Source organism: Zingiber officinale, chromosome 1A, assembly GCF_018446385.1.
Source record: "Zingiber officinale cultivar Zhangliang chromosome 1A, Zo_v1.1, whole genome shotgun sequence".
NCBI lineage: Eukaryota > Viridiplantae > Streptophyta > Magnoliopsida > Zingiberales > Zingiberaceae > Zingiber > Zingiber officinale.
The window spans coordinates 143,390,123-143,412,804 of record NC_055987.1 but is presented as its reverse complement, the minus strand read 5'-3'; the positions used below and the strand labels follow the sequence as shown (position 1 = coordinate 143,412,804).

At 39.4% G+C, this 22,682-nt stretch overlaps 1 pseudogene; it reads right to left on the bottom strand.

Annotated features, from left to right (window-relative positions):
- LOC122036923 overlaps positions 1 to 22,682 on the bottom strand; it is a 50,770-nt pseudogene that overhangs the window by 5,338 nt on the left and 22,750 nt on the right.

Sequence of the window (22,682 nt, the reverse complement as noted above, 5' to 3'; positions counted from 1 at the left end):
GCACGGAGGAGGCAGCGGCGGTGGAGAAGAGTCTCGTGAGGGAGGAGGTGGCTTGTGAGGACTCGGCACGAGAAAGGGCTGAGGGGGAGGAGGTCGGGAGAAAGGAACTCGGCGGAGGAGGTGAGGGCTCGGGGAGGAACAGAATCGCCGTCTAAGGCTAGGGCACGGGAAAGCTTTTAAGGAAAAGGAAAAAGAAAATATTTAAGGAAATTAAGAGGGCGTTTGGTACGCGTATTTTCCATTTTCATTTTCTGGAAAACGCGCATTTTCTGGAAAATGGTGTTTGGTTTGCGTTTTCCGCGCGCGTTTTCTAAAAATTTGGCTATCGTTTTCTAGAAAAACAGAGAATGACAAAAAGTCGTTTTCTGTTTTCTAGAAAACGCGCGTTTTCCAGAAAATGAAAATGAAAACGGTGCAAACCAAACGCACCCTAAAGATTTCCTCGTTTAAATCGGGTAACTTAAACAGACTTTTTCTTGGTCTAATAATTAATCCCTTTAACGTACCTCATACGAGCTCCAATTAATTTCCAGAAAATTTCTAAAAATCCAATAAAATTATTTGTCTAATAACCTTATTATTTAATTATTATTTTGTTGCCACATTTTACATAAACAAAAAGATTAAATCAAGTAATAATATTTGGACATGAAACCAAAATATTCTTCAAAACATTGTTGAGTTTAATCAAGATATATCAACTTACCGCTTCCATAAGATCACGGATCTCAGTATCCTTCAATGTAGAACCATATTTTCTGAAACCAGCTTTTAGCTCATCAAAAGTAATTGCACCACTGTTTGTCTGTGTCCATAGCTGTGAACATTTCTCTAAGTCCAGCAATCTCCTCCTCTGAGAGGCTTTCCGCTATAACCTAAAAGACAGAAAATCTTGCTATGAAAATGCACGAGTACAGAAAGAGAATAATAAGAAATGCTACAATAATACAACTTTATAGGAGTGAGTCTAGAGATTTGTTGATGTACTTTTCAATAGCTAATTAAGGAAAGTATGTGGAATCACTTAGATCAAATAGCATAACAATGGAACATTTCTTCATATATTTATTTGGAATGAGAATAAGTTGATGCCAAAACTTCTTATAATAGGTAAGATTAATTAAATTTGCACTCACCCTCAAGGCCATCTTCTTTAGCTTGTTCATTGCAGAAAATTGTTTGAGACGGGAGAGGACTGCTGGATCTAGAGCTCGGTCAGAAGCAACTCCCTGTTCAATAATCCAGGGATGAGCTGAGCACAACATGAACAATACAAGATGTCAGACAACAAAGTAAATCTTAAATCATCATGGATGTATGACTTAATGATATATACAATCATCTAGAAGTTCCTCATCGTCAACATTTGCACTGAATTTTACTCTGTTGTCTTGGCAATAGCTCAAACTCAGATAAAACTGTTATTTTAGTAATACCAGGTATCTGGCCAAGCATACATCAGAATGTACACAAAGGATAACACATATTCCATTATAGCATATTAAATTTGCTCTTAAACAGAACCCACATTTCAGGATGTCCTTACTGAGATGACAAAAATCAATTAATAAAATAACTTAGAAATTATCACAAGAAGGCTCAGGCAAAACCAAAGTTTCCTATGTGTTAAATAAACAATTCATAATTAATATATTAAAATAATTATATGTCACTTTTTCACTTACAATCTGTTCACGTTATTGGTATTTACAGTTTTGAAGACTATAGTGAACTGCTATTTATTTCACATCCAGTGTGTATAATTTTTTATGTATCATCAGGTTTGCTAAGGGAGAAAGACGTAGAAATGGCTATTCTGATTTTATAGTTCGATATTTGTAGTCTCATTTGCATCAAAGAATACAAACAGATGAAGTTAAGGATAACATTTGCTTGCCAACTTTAACTTGTTAAAGGGTTAACAAAGATTATTTTACATTCCTTGCGAAACAACATCAGACTATTAATCAGGAAGTCACATAATGAGAAACAAAAGACGAATCTCAGTCACCTACATAGCACTTGATGGGCTGTCAATCGTTCTGAAGGAGGAGAGTTGAGCATTTTCCTTATTAAATCTTTGGCGCTTTCAGAGATTAAAGGCCATGGATCTGAGTCAAAATCAATGACTCCTTTTATAACAGCCTCAAATATTCCTTGCTGAGTTTCTGGAAAAAGAAAGATCTTATTGAGTGATTCTACAATCATGAGGTCATGTAATCATGAAAAGAGTCGCATCATACCTGCCCAAAAAGGTGGCACACCACTTAACAGTATGTAAAGTATAACACCTGCTGTCCATACATCAGCTTCAGGTCCGTAATGCTTGCATAAAACTTCGGGAGCAACATAGTATGGGCTTCCAACCACATCCGTAAATATCTGACCTGATTGACAAAAACTAAGTTAGAGACACTCCAGATTGCAAGCACAGAGACAACTAGAGATCTAGGTTTCAACTTTCAGGTGTATGATTAGTCAGAAAAAAGCCACACCATTTGACCCTCCTCGTACCTTGCATTTGAAGTGCAAGGGCCTTGTATATAAAAAAGCAGCCAGCAGACAAAATGAAACTCAATAGTGACAGAAAAAAGAGAGTGAATATTCGGATTTGCAAACACAAGCTTGACAAAGAAACTTCTAGTAAAGATACATCATGTGGCCCTGCTTGTATCTTGCCTTTATAAGAAACTAGTAGTTCTAATCAGGAGAACTAAATGACACTATGAAACCCACTAATGACAGACAAGGAGAATGATTACTCGAATTTGCAAGCACAAGCTTGCAAAGAAACTTGCGGTTCTTAAATGGAGGATTGTAGAAGTTTGTTAAACATCCAATAATTCTATCAATCATGTTGAGGTCATTGTATCTCATTAAAAATAGAAATGGTTACTAATGAAGATAAAGATGGTAATGAGGATAAAGATGACAGTCCAGATAAGAATAAGAAATTGATATTTACCATATTTAGACCACAATCTCAATCATATTTATTTTTATTTCCATATTTGTTATTACCATATTTATCATAATATTTTCCATATAATACTTTAACAATCTGTATAAATAGGCTTGCTATGACAATTAATTAATAATAATAATAAAGTAATTGTCTTCTCTTTAGTTTTCTCTCTAATTCTTCTTTTCTATGTCTACTTGTTTCTATATTTCAATGTTTCAACATGGTATCAAAGTCATGGACTTTGCCCTATGCTCTTTTCTTCTAATTATATTTTATTGATGTTCATTTTTTTCTCTTTATTTTATCTTTTTAATTCTTTCTTTGCTATTATTCCTTTCACCGATCAAATCAAGTTTCTCAAAACCTCAATTCCACTGTTTCTCTCCTTGTTTTTTTTTTCATGTTTTTTTCCTCCACACAGACCACCACAAGATCTCTTCCTTCACCTTTTATTCCCCATCTCATTCTTCTTCTTGCTAGCGGCAACAACCTCTCTTTTTCCTGTTTTACTAGCAGCTTCCCTTTTCTTTGCAGCAATCACACCGACAACTTGCATTCCACAGTGTGCTGCCCTTTTCCAGAAACTACCATCAACACACAAATTGCCGAAATTTGTGCAAGTTAGGCTCCGTCGCCACCGTCGAAGTACTCGTTGCTGATGAGAATCAGTAGGCCTATGCTTTCAGCCTCAAGGGGCACAACCTCGCCGTACACAGCCACGCTTTCCTCCTTGACATCCCTGCTAACGTCACCCCTAGCGTCAGCCTCCGGAGGCAACAACCGCTTCGTCGGCTTCTCCAACAACACCGCCAAGAACAGCCACATGGTGCTGCTGGACGGCTTCCTCATCATTCACTTCATGAGCATCTTCTGGTTCAAGGTGTGGTGGACTACCCAGTGGACCTGTTGTGGCGGTTGCGACGTGGAGAACGAGATCCCATTTTTCTAGCAACTCTAGATGATCAAGGTCCTCTTCTCCATCACCTCCAGGCTCTCGTTCGGCGCCTTGGGCGTCATAACCACCCTCTACTTCTTCCGCTTCTGGCACGACTTCAGTATTGATGGCGGCTACCCTCTTTCCACCACTATAATGTCAGAGTACACATACAAGAAGACCTGCGACGCCTTCATAGCCGCCGTCTTTACCATGCAAGGCCTGACCATCCTCACCGGAGGCATGGTCACCATCATTGTCTCTGCCACTTTCAAGAATCGATTCTAGGCTCCTCCGTACTTAGCTGACCCGGTAGGCTCAATTGTGCCCGAGGCCAACTACGTCTGGCGTATCATCCTTATGTTCGGTGCGCTACCGGCCGCGCTCACCTTCTATTGGCGGATGAAGATGTTGAAAACGACATGGTACACGGTGATAAGAATGTGATAAGCAAAAAGAGAGAGAAGAAATAATTACTTTCTTATTGATTATTGTCATAGGCTAACAGATTTATTTATATGATGGTCAAATAATATATGAAAAAATATTATGATAAATATGGTAACATATTATGATACCTATAATAATAATAAATACAGAAATAATGATAAATATGGTTGTGATTGCAATCCAAATATAGTAAGCTATCAATAATTGAAATCAATTCCTAATTTCCATCCGGAACATGATAAATCTTCTGATTATTATCCTAAACTGCTATCTTTGTTGTCATTACCCCCGACAAATTCAATGGGATGTGCAACACATTGAGTTTGATTGTCAATCTATGAAATTGTTGTCTGGATAATGTTAGCAACTTGATCCTCTATAGAGATGTATGAGACTGACAGTTATTTAGCCGCTACACGTTCTCGTATAAAGTGAAAATCCATCTCCACATGTTTTGTGCGAGCATGAAAAACTGGATTTGCAATAAGATATGTTGCTCCAATGTTATCATACCATATCTTAGGTATAGCATCAATAGAAAGATGTAACTTTGCGCGAAGGGATTAGAGCTAAATGATTTCAGACGTTATATTAGCAACAACTTTATATTTAGCTTCGGCGAGATATAGTAAGTTGCTTTTAGAATGTCATAAGATAAGATTTCGTCCCAGAAATATTGCATATCCTCCAGTAGAACGTCTGTCTTCAAGAGAGTCTACCCAATCTGCATCACTAAATACATTCAACTCTAGTGAGGAACGTCGATATAAAAAGAGACCATGAAGAATAGTGTCTTTGAGATAACGAAGGATCCTCTTAACTCCTTTCCAGTGTTGTTCAGTGGGAGAATGCATATATTGACAAGCCTGATTGACAACAAAAGATATATCAGGACATGTGATAGTGACATATTGTAGGGTTGCAACAATACTCCGATAAATTTGAGGATCGGCCAAAGTAGGAAATGATGAAGGGGCAAAAAAGTTGCCTACAACAATCGGTATTGAGATAGGACGTGCACCATCCATTTTAGCTAGTTGAAGAATTCTAATAATGTATTTGCTTTGTGAAAGGAGACAACCATCAAGATTTGAAAAAAGTTTAATACCAAGAAAGAAACATTAAGAAGACAAAGTAGAGAAGTGATGCCTTCTTGATCATTATCGGTTAGAAGAATATCATCCATATAAAAAGAGAGAAAAAGCATAGAGCCGGGATTGCACTTATAAAATAAAGAAGAGTCAGTTTTTGAGTCAGAGAACCCTTGAGTATGTAGCTAAGTAGAGAGACGATGAAACTAATGATTTCTTCAACTGATAAACATATGTTAAAAGTTGTGGTTGAATAAACCCAAGTGATTTCTCCATATACATGGTTTCCTCAAGATAACCATGAAGAAAGACATTGGAAACGTCTAATTGACATATTGGTCGGTTGGAGCTAACAACTATAGATAGAAATAATCTGACGGTTATAATCTTAATAACCGGACTGAATGTATCATTAAAGTCAATACCTAGTTGTTGATTGAATCCTTTCGCCACAAGACGAGCTTTATATCATTCAAGAGAGCCATCAACACGATACTTGAGACGGAAGACTCATTTGGAACCCACAATATTCATGGAGGTAGTGCAAGTAACTACGCACCAAAGTCTCATTGTAAAGGAGAGCATCAAATTCGATAGTTATCGCAGCATGCCAATTTGGATCCTTAGCCGCCTGTGTAAAGCATGTTGGTTCGATAGATTTTGAAGAGATAACTAGAGCCCGTGGAAGGGGATGACTTCTGGTGGACATCGTGCATAGATATCACTTGAGGGAAGTGTGCGCCGAGGAACATCTTTATCAGAATCACTTGTCGAAGAAGGCGAGGGGCCAGGTTGGGAATGCGAAGATGTGATATGTGGCATATCCGAGGAAGGAAGCAAATTATCCTTACGATTTGATGATGTGCTAGAAGAATCAGAAGGGGAGGCCTCAAAGAGTGGCGAAGATGGAGTTGGACCTAAAATACCATTACCTCGTGTATTAATATTATTTCTCGGTAGAAGAGATAGATGTTGCATGCTTGTTGTAAGGGTGGGTGGTACCAAATATGTGTCACTTGTCTCTAGAGGAGAGGATGAGCATGCTTCTAAAAAAGGGAAGAGAGACACATAAAAATAACATGCCGAGAAATATAAATCCGCCCGATCGGTATATGTAAGCAATGATACCCATGATGCAAATTGCTATAACCAAAGAAAACACACTGTTATAAACGAGAGTGTAATTTATGTTTAGAGTAGGGATGTAACCATGGATAACATGTGCAACCAAAGACTCGAAGAAAAGTATAGTCGGGAGTTCGATTATAAAGCTTCTCTAGTGGACACTTTTGATCAAGCAAAGGAGTTGGAAGGTGATTTATGAGGTAAATTGCAGTGCTAACCACTTGATCCCAAAATTTATGAGGAACCGATACATGATTAAGAAGAGCTAAGGTTGTTTCCACTATATGTAAATGCTTTTTCTCTGCAAAATCATTTTGTTCAAGGGTGTGGGGATAAGAGACTCGATGAACAATTCCACAAGAAGCAAAATGACAATGAAGAACTTGATACTCGCTTTCCAATCAGAATGAAAAGCAAGCATTTTACGACCAAAATAACGTTCAACTTGGTTTTGAAACGGCAAAACATGTCAAGCAAATCAAACTTTCATTTCATAGGATAGAGCCAAGTAAACTTGCTAAAATGGTCAATGAAAGTGACATAATATAGAAAACCTTGATTGGACAGGATAGAAACGGGACCCTAAATATCATAATGAATTATTTCAAGTAGAAAATTAAAAATATGATTACCTGAAGAAAAAAGTAACTTGTGACTCTTGGCTTCCAAGCATGCCTTACATAACTGAGGTGATGAGGTATATGAAGTAGGTAAACCAAATTGACTTATGATTCTTTGAACTATTCGAAGAGAAGGATGACCAAGACGAGCATGCCAAACTGGTTTATTAGTGTGTTCACCAATGAAAACTTTAAAGGAAGGACATTGAAGATGATACAGACCATTTTTAATCTTGGCATGAAGTAAAATAGCACATGTCGTTTTATCTTTTACAAGACAATGATCAGGATGAAATTCAAAAAGAAGACATTGTTATCGAGACTAAATTGGCATGTAGAAAGTAAAATTTTAGTAATAGACAGAACATGATAAATATTGCACATGTGAAAAGTTCGATTAGATGACTAAAAATGTTTCCATAGTTAGCAATTTACAAACCCGAGTCATCGCCTACCTGTACCGTATCCGAGCCACAGTAGGGTAAGATTTCTGTTATGATGTGATGGTCTAGCGTGACATGATAAGTTGCTCCAGTATCAAGATACCATACCATAGATGAAGATTTAGCAGATAAAAGAATACCAGAACAAATCTGTGGTGCGACTTGCATTGTTGGAGACTTGCTGGGAGAAGTTCACTCCTTGTACGTGAAGGAGATGCTCTAATGTTGGCCCGATTGCTGGAAAGCAGGAAGGAGGAAGATGGAGAAGGAATTGAAAGTTGCTTGCTGCTGAGAAGAGAGGAAGACAGTGGTCGGTGGCAGTAAAGGGGGGCGGCTGGCACAAGTAGAGCTTCTTCCTTTAGTCGGCAGCAACACAAGATTCGGCAGTGACGAGGTGGAAAAGATGGCGGCGACAAAAACTTTGTTGGTGACAAAGAGCACGACCAACGACACAAGAAGGATGTCGTCGACAGAGGTACAGCAAGGGGCAGTAGCTCCTTTGTCCCTTGGAGGCGGCAACAACTGGCTGGAATAGAGGAAGGAATGAGAGATTTGCTGTTAGGGAGATGCCGAACTTCCTGTTGGCTCCTCGTACTTGCTGTTTGTTACTGGAGAGATTTGCTTGGGCGACTTCATGGGTGGTGGAGGAAAGAAAAGGAACAGAGCCTGAATCAAAAAGAGAGAAGAGAAACGTTGTGGCATATGGTTATATGAAAATTAGAACAAAAGAGAAACCGAAGAAAATCGACGGCTGCAGAAAGAAAAAATTAGAAAGAATTGATGGGAAGAAACGAAGGATCATGACTCTGATACCATGATAAGAATGTGATAAGCAAAAAGAGAGAGAAGAAATAATGCTAACAAGTTTATTTATACCGATGGTTAAATAATATATGAAAAATATTATAATAAATATGGTAACATATTAGGATACCTATGGTAATAATAAATATAGAAACAATGATAAATATAGTTGTGATTGCAATCTAAATATAGTAAGCTATCAATAATTGAAATCAATTCCTGATTTCTATCCGAAACATGATAAATCTTCTGACTATTATCCTGGACTGCTATCTTTGTTGTCATTACACGACGCTGGTGGCGAAGAACACAAAGCAGGCGGCAACGGACATATCGAAGGTTTTGTCAATGAAGATCAAAGAGTAGGAAAAGGTGGAGCAGATTGCGTCGTCGAACACCTGTGAGCTCTTCTCGTTGGAATTCGTGCACCGCCATGGAATGCAACTAGTGAGCACCACCTTCACGGCGAGCCTCTGCTCAACATGCCACAAGATCTCAACAGCGATCAACAAGTTCGTAGCGATCATTGAATCCTTCGGGTCAAAAAGGTGGAGCAGATTACGTCGGCGAACACCTTTGGGCTATTCTCGTTGGAATTCGTGCACCGCCACAAAATGCACCTAGTGAGCACCACCACCATCATGTTGGTGGAACTCTTCCCGGCCAGCCTTCGCTTGACATGCCACAAGATCTCGACAACGATCGGCAAGTTCGTAGCGATCATTGGATCTTTCGGGTCCCTCTACATAGCACAAAACCCAAACCCGACTAAGGTCGACCACAGCTACCCGTCTGACATCAGGAACTCGCTCTTCTTGCTGGCTAGATGGAATCTTCTTGGACTACTCTACACCTTTGTTTCCATCTTCACGATTGACAAGCTCGGTCAAAGGGAGTTGTTCTTGCAAGGAGGAACTCAGATGCTTATTTCTTAGATAATTGTGGGAACCTTGAGATCAACCTCGGAGGTCGAGTGGAGTTGGGGCAGGCTTACTACAGAGCTCTAATGGACTCCATCAGGAAGAACTTCGCAGGCAATGGGGTGATTGTCAGCATGGAGAAGGACAACGATTTCATGTTCTTTGGCACTGATTCTATCTCCCTTGGTCACATCAGGGATGATTTTTGGTGCACGAATCCGTCCATTTTGGGATTCAATGGAACGCTCCCATCTGATCACTATGGCAGGTACATGATAATAGATGAAGAACATGGGAGGAAGCTCTAATACTACTTTGTGCTCTCAAAGGGGAACCCTTCCAAGGATCTGCTAGTGTTGTGGCTCAATGGTGGGTCGGGATGCTCCAGGTTCGATGGATTTGTTTATGAGCATGGTCTATTCAATTTTGAATATGGGGGCAAAAGCACGCCGAAGCTACATCTTAATCCTTATAGCCGGTCAAAGGTCTCTAATGTCCTCTATTTGGACTCTCCAACGGAGTTGGATTGCCCTACTCGAACAATAAGTCAGATTATGTCACTGGTGATCTGAATACAACTTTTGATTCACACAAGTTCCTTTTGAAGTGGTTTCAGTTATACCCTGAGTTTCTAGCAAATCTATTTTGCATATTCGAGAAGTCTTATGCTGGAGTTTAAGTTCCAACTCTCTCTTATGAAGTTGCTCAAGAAATCAAGTATGGAGTAGAGCCTATTCTAAATTTCAAGGGCTACATGGTTGGAAATGGGGTTACTGATGTTGTTTAAGGCAAGGCCAACTTGAAGCCACGTGATCCCTCTCCCGTTGAGAAGAGGGGCCGCTGTAAGGGCAGGAGAGCAAGATATGCAAACTCTCCTCTTTATTCTTCTCCTCACAACAATAATTCTTCTTTTGCTAAACATCAAAAGCAACATTTGCTGCCTACATCTTCTACTCGGCGCCCACCGCTTCTTCTCGCACGGAGGCCAAGGCGCCGTCATTCGTCATCAAAATCCTCATCCGGATCGCTCACCTTTTTTTTTTACAATGTGGAAGTCAAGGCGTCTGCCGTTCACTAACTCTCCTAATGAGAACAAAGACAGAAGTCAAGGTGCCCGTCATTCCTCATGAAGATCCTTTTCCAGATCTTCTAGTAGTTCACTGGCATCAATGCCATCATGCTCTACGTGTCGATACTCTTTCATACCATGGGGTTCCACAATGATGCCTCCTTGTTGTCCGTCGTCCACCAAGATAGTCGATCGTTGTCCTCCAGCTTGGCTTCCAACCCACAGTTGGACACCAATCGGTGCTGCACATTCAACTTCTCCAGCACCTCCAACTTGGCTTTCATCGCCTTGGCCTTTGCTTGGTGTCTGCATCTATCCACGCGCGCGCCTTCATGTCCTTCCTATGTCCGTGTCTATCCGCGCGCGCACCTTCATGGCCTTCTGGTGTCCGCGTTTATCCGCACGGTCATCTCCTTCATGGCCTTCGCATTGTGCATTGCCTTGTTCTCCTCGTTGGCTTCTCCCTCCACCTTCGTCAAAGGAAAATCAAGATTATTGAAGAAAGGCCTTGGGCTATAGATCGCGGCTATGGGCCATTTCTGGCTTGCCTCCTTTCATTTGTGCCTCCTCAAATCTCACCTCCCGCATATATAGCAATTGTCACCAGAGAACAGCACACAACAAACTTTTTTTCCCGAGTTTTGCTCAACACATAGCAACAGATTTTCTTCCTTTCCTCTTCTACTCCAATAAATTTCAGCCACCAAAACTGCAACATTCTTTCTTCTTCTTCCAACGACAGATAGGTTCCAGCCTTCAAACATCAGCTCCTCATCTCTCTCTTCTAGTAGTTGTTCTCTTCCATTAAGGCAAGGTTCAAAACCATATTAGATCTGTCATATCGTTGGACTGGTGGCCATTATTCTAGAAGATTTGATTGGCTATCTAGTCGGAGAAGATGTTTTTGACAACCAAACTCAACTTTCAACATCAGCCCCATTGAGTTATGAGAACAAAGATGGCAATCCAGATAAGAATCAGAAATTGTTTTCAAATTACTGATGACTTACCATATTTGGACTATAATTTCAACCATATTTATCTTTATTTCAATATTTGTTATTACTATTGATCCTGTCCGAGCGCTGAGTTGACGGACGCTGGGGACGTGGCACGCTCTGCTGTCTCCGACTAATAGTGTAGCTCTCCAACGAACCTGCAAAGAAGCCAAGCCGGGAGGGGTTTCCCGGCGACGGCCCTCCGACGCTCAAGTCAGGCAATGAGAGAGGCAGCGTAACGAGGCTACAGTAGAGATGTGTGCATACCTTCGTCGACGTCTGGGGGTCTTTATATAGGACCCCGGGGAAGCGCGGGCACGCTTCCCGATGCGTGCACGCTTCCCCAAACATACCTTAACGAGCCTGTGTCAGAAAAGTACCTCTGGCGTCATTCCGCAATCGTACGAGCATATCCCGGATGTGACGGTGGAAGCTTCCACCGTATGATTCTGTGTACGGCTCGACCGCCAACTCTGCTGCTTGTCGACGGTAGGTGTCTCGAGGATGATGTTATCCCTTGTCCCCTGTCAACAAATACAGCAACGAGCACGGATTCAAGCTATTGAAGATCATAAATTCTATGAAGATGAGGCTTATTGTCAACTAACAGAAGGAACATGGGCACACAGTATTGCAACAACTAAACGTATGCTCCGTGATTCCAGAGAATACAGAAGACAACTACAAGCTTTACTGAATATAGATGATCCTTATGCCTCCAGCTCCTCATCCTCATCTAATTTTCTATGTGTCCTTACTGAAGAAATTCCTGAGGAATCTAACGATGATGAATATTTTCAATATTTGCAATATTTAGCACTGCAGGACACACCAGTAGCAATTGATACAGATGAAGAATTTATCAATCCTTTTGCGAAAGGTGGTGGGGAAGAGACAGAAATAGTTGCTGCTACCACAATAGATGATGCGGAATGGGTAACTGATTACCCCCAGATATCTAAACTACAGGAACAAATTTACTCTCAGGAAGCGGTGTCCAATTATCGACCCCCTGCAGACACAACAATGAATCCTGTAGGATATCCACCCAATAGACCACAGCCTGCACCAAAGGAGGAACCAATAAGCTTTGGGCGACCCGCAGAACCAAAAGGGACATTCAAACGAAAAGAAACTTCAGAGTGGTGGAATCTGCCAACTGCTCACCAACAAACTGGTGCACTCCTGGTACTTCCTACTCAATTAAATAGAGTTGAAGATGTTTTTCTCAGGTGGGAAGCGATTACAAGAAATGTGGTGGCTTTGCAAAATTTTACGGATACACAAGACAAGGCTGATTTCATAGAGAATTTATTGGGAGAATCTGAAAGACTTACATGGATCCAGTGGCGAATGAATTATCCTCACGAGTATCAAGAACTTGTTAATTTCAAGTGATGGGAGGAATGGAACCCAGAACATCATCTCTCAAATCAGGAGGGTATTTCTACTGGAAGATCCCTTTCAAGGTTCAACAGAAATGCAGGACCGAGCATATAGGGACCTCGAAAGACTGACATGCAATCAGGTAAAAGATATTTTACCATTTATTAATGAGTACATGACTTTGGCAGCAAAAATAGGAAGGTTATTTACTGGGCCAGAGTTATCAGAGAAGTTTTGGCTTAAGCTACCAGGAGACCTTGGAAGAAGGTTAAAAGAGGCTTTCGAAGAAAAATACCAAGACAACACGATGGGAGTTCATCCAAGAGTGATGTTTTCATATAAATTTCTTGAAGAAGAATGCAAGAAGGCTGCATTCAGTAGGTCATTAAAGGACCTATCTTTCTGTGCGCAAATCCCAATACCAGGATATTATGATAATCCTAAGAAGAAATATGGTGTACGAAAGTCTACAACATACAAAGGGAAGCCGCACCAATCCCATGCAAGAATAGAGAAGCGTAAACACTTAATCAGAAATAAGAAGTGTAAATGCTTTCTCTGTGGAGAAGAAGGACATTTCGCAAGGGAATGCCCTAAGGAGTATAAAAATGTCAAGAGGGTGGCTATATTCGAAGGACTGGAATTACCTGATGAATATGAGATTCTATCAGTCCAAGAAGGAGATGATATGTCTGATGCCATCTATAGCGTATCAGAAGGAGAAGATTTTTAGGTTAATTCTTTACTCCAAGAAACCTTATTTGTCTTCATAGAACAAACAAACACTTACATGATAGGCAAAAGTGGCGGATGGCAACCCATGGTTCGCATTTCAAAATTGCAACACGACTGCAACCACATCTGGGAAGTAAATGGTGAAATACCTCCGGAATACCAAAGATGCAGCTGTTGTAAAAGAGAAACAATGAGGAAACACAGAATGCATTGTGGGGTATGCAAAATCACATCCTGTGGCATGTGTACAAGCAACTACTTTGACACAACTATACCTGTTGAAAGGTCTGTTCCTATTCCATTTTCTCCAACTAACCTTATACAGGAGCAGCAGAATTATATTATATGGGCCAAGTCAGAAATTGATCGATTAAATCAAGAAGTTCAGACAGTAAAGGCGTTATCTGAATTGCAAATAGAAGCAGTAAAGCAAGAATTTAAGCTGAAGGAAGCAGAATTAATTACAAAAAGAAACAGCATCAGTCTGGCGAATTAATTCTGCTTCCTTCAGCTTAAATTCTTGCTTTACTGCTTCTATTTGTAATTCAGATAACGCCTTTACTGTCTGAACTTCTTGATTTAATCGATCAATTTCTGACTTAGCCCATATAATATAATTCTGCTGCTCCTGTATAAGGTTAGTTGGAGAAAATGGAATAGGAACAGACCTTTCAACAGGTATAGTTGTGTCAAAGTAGTTGCTTGTACACATGCCACAGGATGTGATTTTGCATACCCCACAATGCATTCTGTGTTTCCTCATTGTTTCTCTTTTACAACAGCTGCATCTTTGGTATTCCGGAGGTATTTCACCATTTACTTCCCAGATGTGGTTGCAGTCGTGTTGCAATTTTGAAATGCGAACCATGGGTTGCCATTCGCCACTTTTGCCTATCATGTAAGTGTTTGTTTGTTCTATGAAGACAAATAAGGTTTCTTGGAGTAAAGAATTAACCTGAAAATCTTGGACTGATAGAATCTCATATTCATCTGGTAATTCCAGTCCTTCGAATATAGCCACCCTCTTGACATTTTTATACTCCTTAGGGCATTCCCTTGAAATGTCCTTCTTCTCTATTGGGATTTGCGCACAGAAAGATAGGTCCTTTAATAACCTACTGAATGCAGCCTTCTTGCATTCTTCTTCAAGAAATTTATATGAAAACATCACTCTTGGATGAACTCCCATCGTGTTGCCTTGGTATTTTTCTTCGAAAGCCTCTTTTAACCTTCTTCCAAGGTCTCCTGGTAGCTTAAGCCAAAACTTCTCTGATAACTCTGGCCCAGTAAATAACCTTCCTGTTTTTGCTGCCAAAGTCATGTACTCATTCATAAATGGTAAAACATCTTTTACCTGATTGCATGTCAGTCTTTCGAGGTCCCTATATGCTCGGTCCTGCATTTCTGTTGAACCTTGAAAGGGATCTTCCAGTAGAAATACCCTCCTGATTTGAGAGATGATGTTCTGGGTTCCATTCCTCCCATCACTTGAATTAACAAGTTCTTGATACTCGTGAGGATAATTCATTCGCCACTGGATCCATGTAAGTCTTTCAGATTCTCCCAATAAATTCTCTATGAAATCAGCCTTGTCTTGTGTATCCGTAAAATTTTGCAAAGCCACCACATTTCTTGTAATCGCTTCTTTTCAAGCAAAGTAGATAATGTACAAAGAGAATAGTACAAGACTAGAATTGCAAGAAAAGGAACTTACTTAGAACAATCTTCAAGTCTTAGATCTCAGAGTAGAACTTGAACCGTTATGCGGTGCCTGTTCTGCAATGAGCTACTAGAGAGAATTTATAGAGAAGGTGAGGTGAACCGGGTGCTCATTGGGCCCCATCAGTCATTCACTTGTCACTTCCCTAGTTCTCTTTACACACAAGCCTATATGCTTTTACAGCTAAGTCTATATGACTTTCCAGCTAAGGCTAAGAGACTTTAAGATATGGACGGCTCCCCGGGGCTCAATCCTATCTTATCCTTTGGATTTTATGGGCTCACCAGGTTCCATCTTTTATGGTGGAGTGTTTATCACGTCTTGGACTATACCTTGCACCAGAAGGAAAGCATCTAATAATTGCTGCTTTGATGCTGTGACAGCTGGTAGTGCGTCCTTAAAGTAGATTCCTTTTGAGTGCTGGCTTCTTTTGAAAAAGTCTGTCTCCTTGGTGTCAATGATTCGCTTGAATTCCCACAGGCTATTGATAAGCCTCTTTGCTGTAGTCCACTCGATGTCCGCCAGATGTCTTCGCGCGTCTTCTTCACTTGGCGTACATGCTCGTGGGCCGAATCCTGAGACTTCTTGGTATTGACCCAAAAATTCATAAGGTCCTTCAAGCAATGGGCTGCTTGACCATTGGGCCGGATCTTGAGTTGTTGTGCTGAATCCTCCATCTGTGCTAGTATTAACTCGTCTTCGTTTGTAGGGCTCCATGGACCTGTTATTACAGAAACCAAACGAGATAATGCGTCAGAAAGAGTGTTGTCTTTACCCTCAATGTGTTGGAATTGGACCGGAATCCCAAGGCCCGTAATGAAGTCGGTGAATGCGATCCAACGAACTCTGGACGGTTTATTCTGTGATGATTTGTTGAAGAAACTTATGATGGCCTGATAGTCAGTCCTGATAAGAAGTTCTTCTTTGTCCCGATAGTAGATATTGAAGCTATTCAAGCTATTCATCACCGCATAGATCTCTGCATCTATGGTCGACTTTGGAGGGGAAAACTTCCCACTTGCATATGCACTTATCTGCTCGACTGACTTTGAATCAAATTTCATAGGCTTCCATTTAAGAATCCCTCCCCAACCTTCTATGCATCCGTCAGATTCTATAATGACATAACATTTTGCAGGTGGAATTGTTAGGTCTGGTAAGGTTTTGATCATACCTTGTACCTTTTCTACCAGTTACCAGTCTTGTGCATTCATTCTTTTCTCACCATTTGGGCTAGTCTTCGAGTATAATGGCCCAAGTATTCTTCCTAGGTTAGGAATGTAAGCTCTTGCATAGTTGAGAAGCCCTAACCATGATCTAAGCCCCTTAGTGGTCTGAAGTTCTTTCTTGGAAAAGTCAGCCACCTTTGTAATAATATGGGCTTGCAGCTTGATTCTGGATTGCCCGATTGTTGCGCCAAGGAATTCAATTGTTGAACTTCCTATTTTCATCTTCGTTGGGCTTAGGATAAGCCCATTTCTTTTACAGATTTCAAATAATTTCTCTAAGTGCCTCTTATGTTGTCCTTCAGTTTCTGAAAATACCAGTATATCATCAATATATACTGCGATGAATTGTTCTGTACCTTTGAAGCACTCATCCATCTTTCTTTGAAATACTGCTGGCGCGTTCTTAAGGCCAAATGGCATCACAAGCCATTCAAATAATCCCTGAGGGACCCAAAATGCTGTCCAAGGTATTGAGTCGGGGTGCATAGCCACTTGATGAAACCCACTCTTTAAGTCGAACTTTGAGTAAATTTTACTTCTCCCTACTTTATGGATGATGGTATTTATACCTGGAAGACTGTATTGATCTTTGTTTGTGTTGTCGTTCAGTCTTTTGTAATTGAAAACCATCCGCTCCTTCCCTTTTATTTCTTGCCCTGTCTTTGGATCAATTGTAGTGCCTGATTGGACTATAATAGCAGTAGTCCTGTGTTTACTGGAACTAGGCCTGATCACCTTTAATTGTAAAAGGGCATCAATAGGCTTCCTTCATTTGGGGTGTGACATGCTTCAATGGCCTGTCTTCAATAACCAACTCTGGGTTTTTAATATCCAACCTGCAGGATATTTTGTTGTTTCCCCAATATTTCATAGGATCATTTCCTATGTATCCTGTGTTGGTAAGTTCAGATAATAAATCTGTTAATTTTTGATCTCGTTGCCAAGTGCATACCTGCTCTTGAATCTGATGGTATTCTTCCTCTTCCAAGTCCAGTTCTTCTATAGCCGTTGCAACTGTAGGACTGTTAGATTCGATAGAGGGGGGGGGGGGGTGAATATCGATTCGAAAAACAAGAGTATAGGCACAGCGGAAAAGTAAAATAGACACAGTTGTTTTACTTCGTTCGGAGCCTGTGACGACTCCTACTCGAAGGCCCGTGGTCCTTGACCACTTTCGTTGGGCAATCACTAACAATTCGAAATAATGATTACAAAAGAACCGTACAGTGAATGCTAATGAAAACTAAAAACAAAATACCGACAAGAAGGGAAAAGAATGGAGCGTAGTGTCGGAGCTTTGTTGGCGTCGCACTGAACGTTGAGCAGCAAGACCAGCAGCAGAAGAATTCTCAGCTTGATTGTATTTGAAGCTCCTGCCTGGGGCTTCTTTTATATGTTGTTCCGGGCACCTGGATCCCTTCCGGGCGCCTGGAATGCGACGTAGCTGCACAAACCGTGATGCTCCACGTGGCGACGACTCGGCTGGATATAATTTGCCTTTCGGGCGCCCGGACCACCTTGTTCCAGAAATCTCCTTTTTCCTGCAAAACAAAGTTAGTTCGAGACAATATATATCCTGCAAAACAGATTATTAGCACATTTGTAATAGTATGAATTAGCATAAGTTAGTATGACTTAGATTCCGTCTTTCCGAGACCGGAATCTAGTCACGATCTCGACTTAGACATCCGAAATGGATCTAAGCCGGATCGACGCCTAATGTCCCCTTCCCGGGAACGCGTCCTCACAGTCACTCCCCTCCAGTGACTTACCTCACTTACCTGCCAGACGTCCGGTCAGCCCGTCGACCCGTCTGGACTTCTCGCCAAGCGTCCGGTCAGCCCGTCGACCCGCTTGGACTTCTCGCCAGCTATCCGGTCAGCCCGTCGACCTAGCTGGACTTCTCGCCAAGCGTCCGGTCAGCCCGTCGACCCGCTTGGACTTCTCGCCAGACATCTGGTCAGCCCGTCGACCTGTCTGGACTTCTCCTGCACACTTGATCAAAGTGTCAGACAACAACAAGACTAACTTAACCTATTTGTCATTCATCAAAACCTAGGTTAAATCGTTAGTGCTAGCCGCACCAACAATCTCCCCCTTTTTGATGGAATGACAACCTGGTTAAGTTAGTGAAAGCATATGCAAGAAACAACATGCATTTGTGTGGTTTTAAAGTTAGTTTGTGTTGTGTTTTCAAATTGGTTTAGCTAACTTAACCACCTAACCCTCCTCCCCCTTTGGCATTCATCAAAAAAATGAACAAAGGTAAATAATCATAGTGAAGAGTTACTGTAACAGGTAATCAAATTTTGAAAGATAAAATTGCAATTTTTAACACCATGTCAGAAAAATAGTCAAGTTGACTTGGGTGAGACAGGTTGAGTTTTGAAGTTTAACTCTCAAGCGTGTGGAAATTTTCAAAATAGGTTTTTCAAATTTACTTTTTATGTTTAAATAACATCTACTAGGTAAATTTTTCAATTTCGATTTTTCAAAAACAAAGCAAAAATTAAATAATTTTTCAAGAAATAAAATTTTTGCCAAAATTAATTTTTAAGTCTGATTTGATAAAGGCTAAATTTGGAAATAGTTAATTTTTCAAATTAGGTTTGAAAATTGGGTGGGAATAAACTTAGTTAAATTTAAATTTTGTAAATCAATGTTCAAACATAGGTTAGGTTTTAAAAGGCATTTTTCAAACACACAAAATTTGAGTTAATTCTCCCCCTGAACTTGATATTTGACTTTAACCAGCTGTCTAACCAATTAGGTACTCACTAGCTATCAGAAGATAGTAGCTTTCACATGGTTAGTCAGATTAAGTTGATTACAAGCAATCAGTAACTGATTAACTTTAATCTGATTAATATCTGAGTTGTATTTAACGTCCAGACTTATGTTGATGCACTGAAATAAACATCTTAAGTCTAGACAGTTGGCCTATGCATCTCACCCCTTTCTATGTTTGTCAAACACAAGCAAGGTAAACCTAGGGTGTTGGTGAGATGCTCAAAAACTAGTCCTATGAGTACATGCTTTCTAAGGATTCAAAAACTAGTCTACGGCCAAAACTGTTTTTGAAAATCTAAAAATGGTAAGTTTTTGAAAACAAATAAATTTGACTTATAATTTGGTAAAATCATTTTTGAAAGTATCTTTGAAAGATCCTAGTCTATTAAGCACATCCCTAATTTTCGTCGTAAGTTACTAAATTCACTTTCAGGGAGAGGTTTTGTAAAAATGTCAGCTAAATTTGATTTGGACTCAATGTACTTGAGTTCAATATCGCCTTTAGTAACATGATCCCTGATGAAGTGGTGTTTAATTTCAATATGTTTGGTTCTTGAATGATGCACAGGATTCTTGGTTAAGTTAATTGAACTTACATTGTCAATTAATACTTTTACATTAGTGATGTTTAGGTTGAAATCTTTTAGAGTATGCATCATCCATAATATTTGTGCAACACATTCGCCTATAGCTATGTATTCTGACTCAGTTGTAGACAGAGCAACACAATGTTGCTTTCTACTAAACCAGCTAACAAGTGATGCACCTAATAATTGGCATCCACCACTTGTGCTTTTGCGGTCTAATTTGCATCCAGCATAATCTGAGTCAGAATACCCTATTAGTTCAAAATTATTTGTCCTAGGATACCAGATTCCTACATTTGTTGTTCCTTTAAGATATCTAAAAATTCTTTTAACCTGTGTCAAATGGGATTCCTTAGCACAAGTTTGGTATCTAGCACACATACTAACTGCAAATAAAATATCAGGTCGGCTTGCAGTTAAGTACAGTAGGCTACCTATTGCACTTCTATAATACTTTAAATCAATTGGTTTTCCATTTGGGTCACTATCTAAGATTGTGTTTACAGCCATCGGTGTTTTTGTTTCTTTTGTATTTTCCATTCCGAATTTTTTAAGTAATTCTTTGGTGTATTTATGTTGAGAAATATAGTTTCCTTCATTTGTCTGTTTGATTTGTAATCCTAAGAAATAGGTTAGTTTTCCCACTAAGCTCATTTCAAATTCTTTTTCCATTAGATTAATAAATTCTTCTAAAAATTCTGAATTTGTTGAGCCAAATATTATGTCATCCACGTATATTTGTGCAATAAATATGTTTGTATTTAATGATTTAACAAACAAGGTTGGGTCAATTTGACCTTGTTTGAATCCTTTAGATGTTAGGTAAGATGTTAGCCTTTCATACCACGCCCTGGGTGCTTGTTTAAGTCCATATAGGGCTTTCTTTAATTTAAAAACATAATCAGGGTATTCTAAGCTTTCAAATCCAGGAGGCTGACGTACATAAACTTCTTCTTTGATTAGTCCATTAAGAAAGGCAGACTTAACATCCATTTGGTATAGTTTAAATCCCTTATGGGCTGCATAACTTAGTAACATTCTAATGGATTCTAATCTGGCTACTGGGGCATATGTTTCGTCATAGTCAAGTCCTTCAACTTGACTAAATCCTTTAGCAACCAGCCTAGCCTTATTTCTAGTAATTTCCCCAGTTTCACTTAGTTTGTTTCTGAATACCCATTTTGTTTCTATTATTTTCTTATTCTTAGGTGGTGGGACTAGGTCCCAGACCTCATTACGCTCAAATTGGACTAGTTCTTCTTGCATAGCTATAATCCAATCTGGGTCTAGTAGGGATTCATCCACAGTTTTAGGTTCAATTTTGGAAATTAATGAAATTTGACTTAGGTTTCTAAAGGATGATCTGGTTTGAACTCTTAAGTCTGGGTCACCAATTATTTGATCAGTTGGATGATTTGGGTTTACCCTTATTGTTTTAGGAGGTTGATTCTCTTGATGTTGTTTCTCTTCTTCATGACTTAGTGTTTGGTTGATTTATGGAATAAACTCCGGTGGTTGTGTGGGTTCTATGTCTTGTTTAGTTTCTTTAAATTTTACATTAGTAGTTTCTTCAATTTTTAAGGTAACCTTATTATAAATTCTGTAGCCTCTACTATTTAGGGAGTGTCCTACAAAAATTCCATTTTCAATTTTAGAGGTGAATTTTCCTAAGTGTTCTCTTGTATTTAAGATAAAAACTGGGCACCCAAATACCTTAAAGTATTTTATGTTTGGTTGTTTATTATAAAATATTTCGAAGAAAGTTTTGTTATGAGTTTTATTTATTGTTGTTCTGTTCTGTACGTAGCAGGCTGTACTAACGGCTTCTGCCCAAAAGTATTTAGGTAGGTTATACTCATTTAACATTGTTCTAGAAGCTTCAAGTAAGGTTCTACAATTCCATTTTGTTGGGGGGTTTTAGGGTATGAGAACTCATGATGGTAACCGTTTTCTAGACAAAAACTGTTAAAGTTATGATTTTTAAATTCTCCCCCATTGTCACTCCTAATTCTTTTAATTTTAATATCTTTTTCGTTTTCAATCTGTTTGCAAAAATTTGTAAGAATTTCCAAAGTTTCATCTTTATGTTTTAAGAATTTTACCCAAGTAAACCTAGAGTAATCGTCTATAATTACTAAACAATATAAGTTTCCATTAATGGATTTGACTCCATGGGAGTCAAAAAGATCTAAATGTATAAGTTCTAAGATTGAGTTAGTTTATGGTTGATTTGTTTGTTTGTGGGTTGATTTAGTTTGTTTTCCTTGTTGACAAGCATTACATATGTTGAATCTAAGTTAGGTAACTTCGGTAAGCCTTTTACAAGTCCATTTAGTTTACTTATATTTCTAAAGTTGGTGTGAGACATTCTCCTATGCCATAACCAAGTTTCTTCTTTTTGTGTTAAATAACACTTAATGGAAGAAATGGTTAAGTTGATGACATAGATGTTGTCTTTTCTAAAACCTTTTAGGCTTATGGTAGGATTATCTAGATGTTTGATTGAGCATTCTGTAGATAGAAACTTGACCTTATACCTAGCATCACACAATTGACTTATACTTAGAAGATTATATTTAAAGTTTTCAACAAGTAAGATATTTGTAATTATAAAGTCTAATTTTAATTCAATATTACCTATACCAATTACCTTGAGTTTGCCGTTGTTTCCAAAGGCAACTGATCCTAGGCTTTTGTAAGTGAGTTGAGTGAACTTGGTGTGATCTCCAGTCATATGTTTGGAGCAACCACTGTCCAAAATCCACTTGGTTTCCTACAGTAAGTAGGATCTAAAGTTAGTCTTTTGAGCATGCATT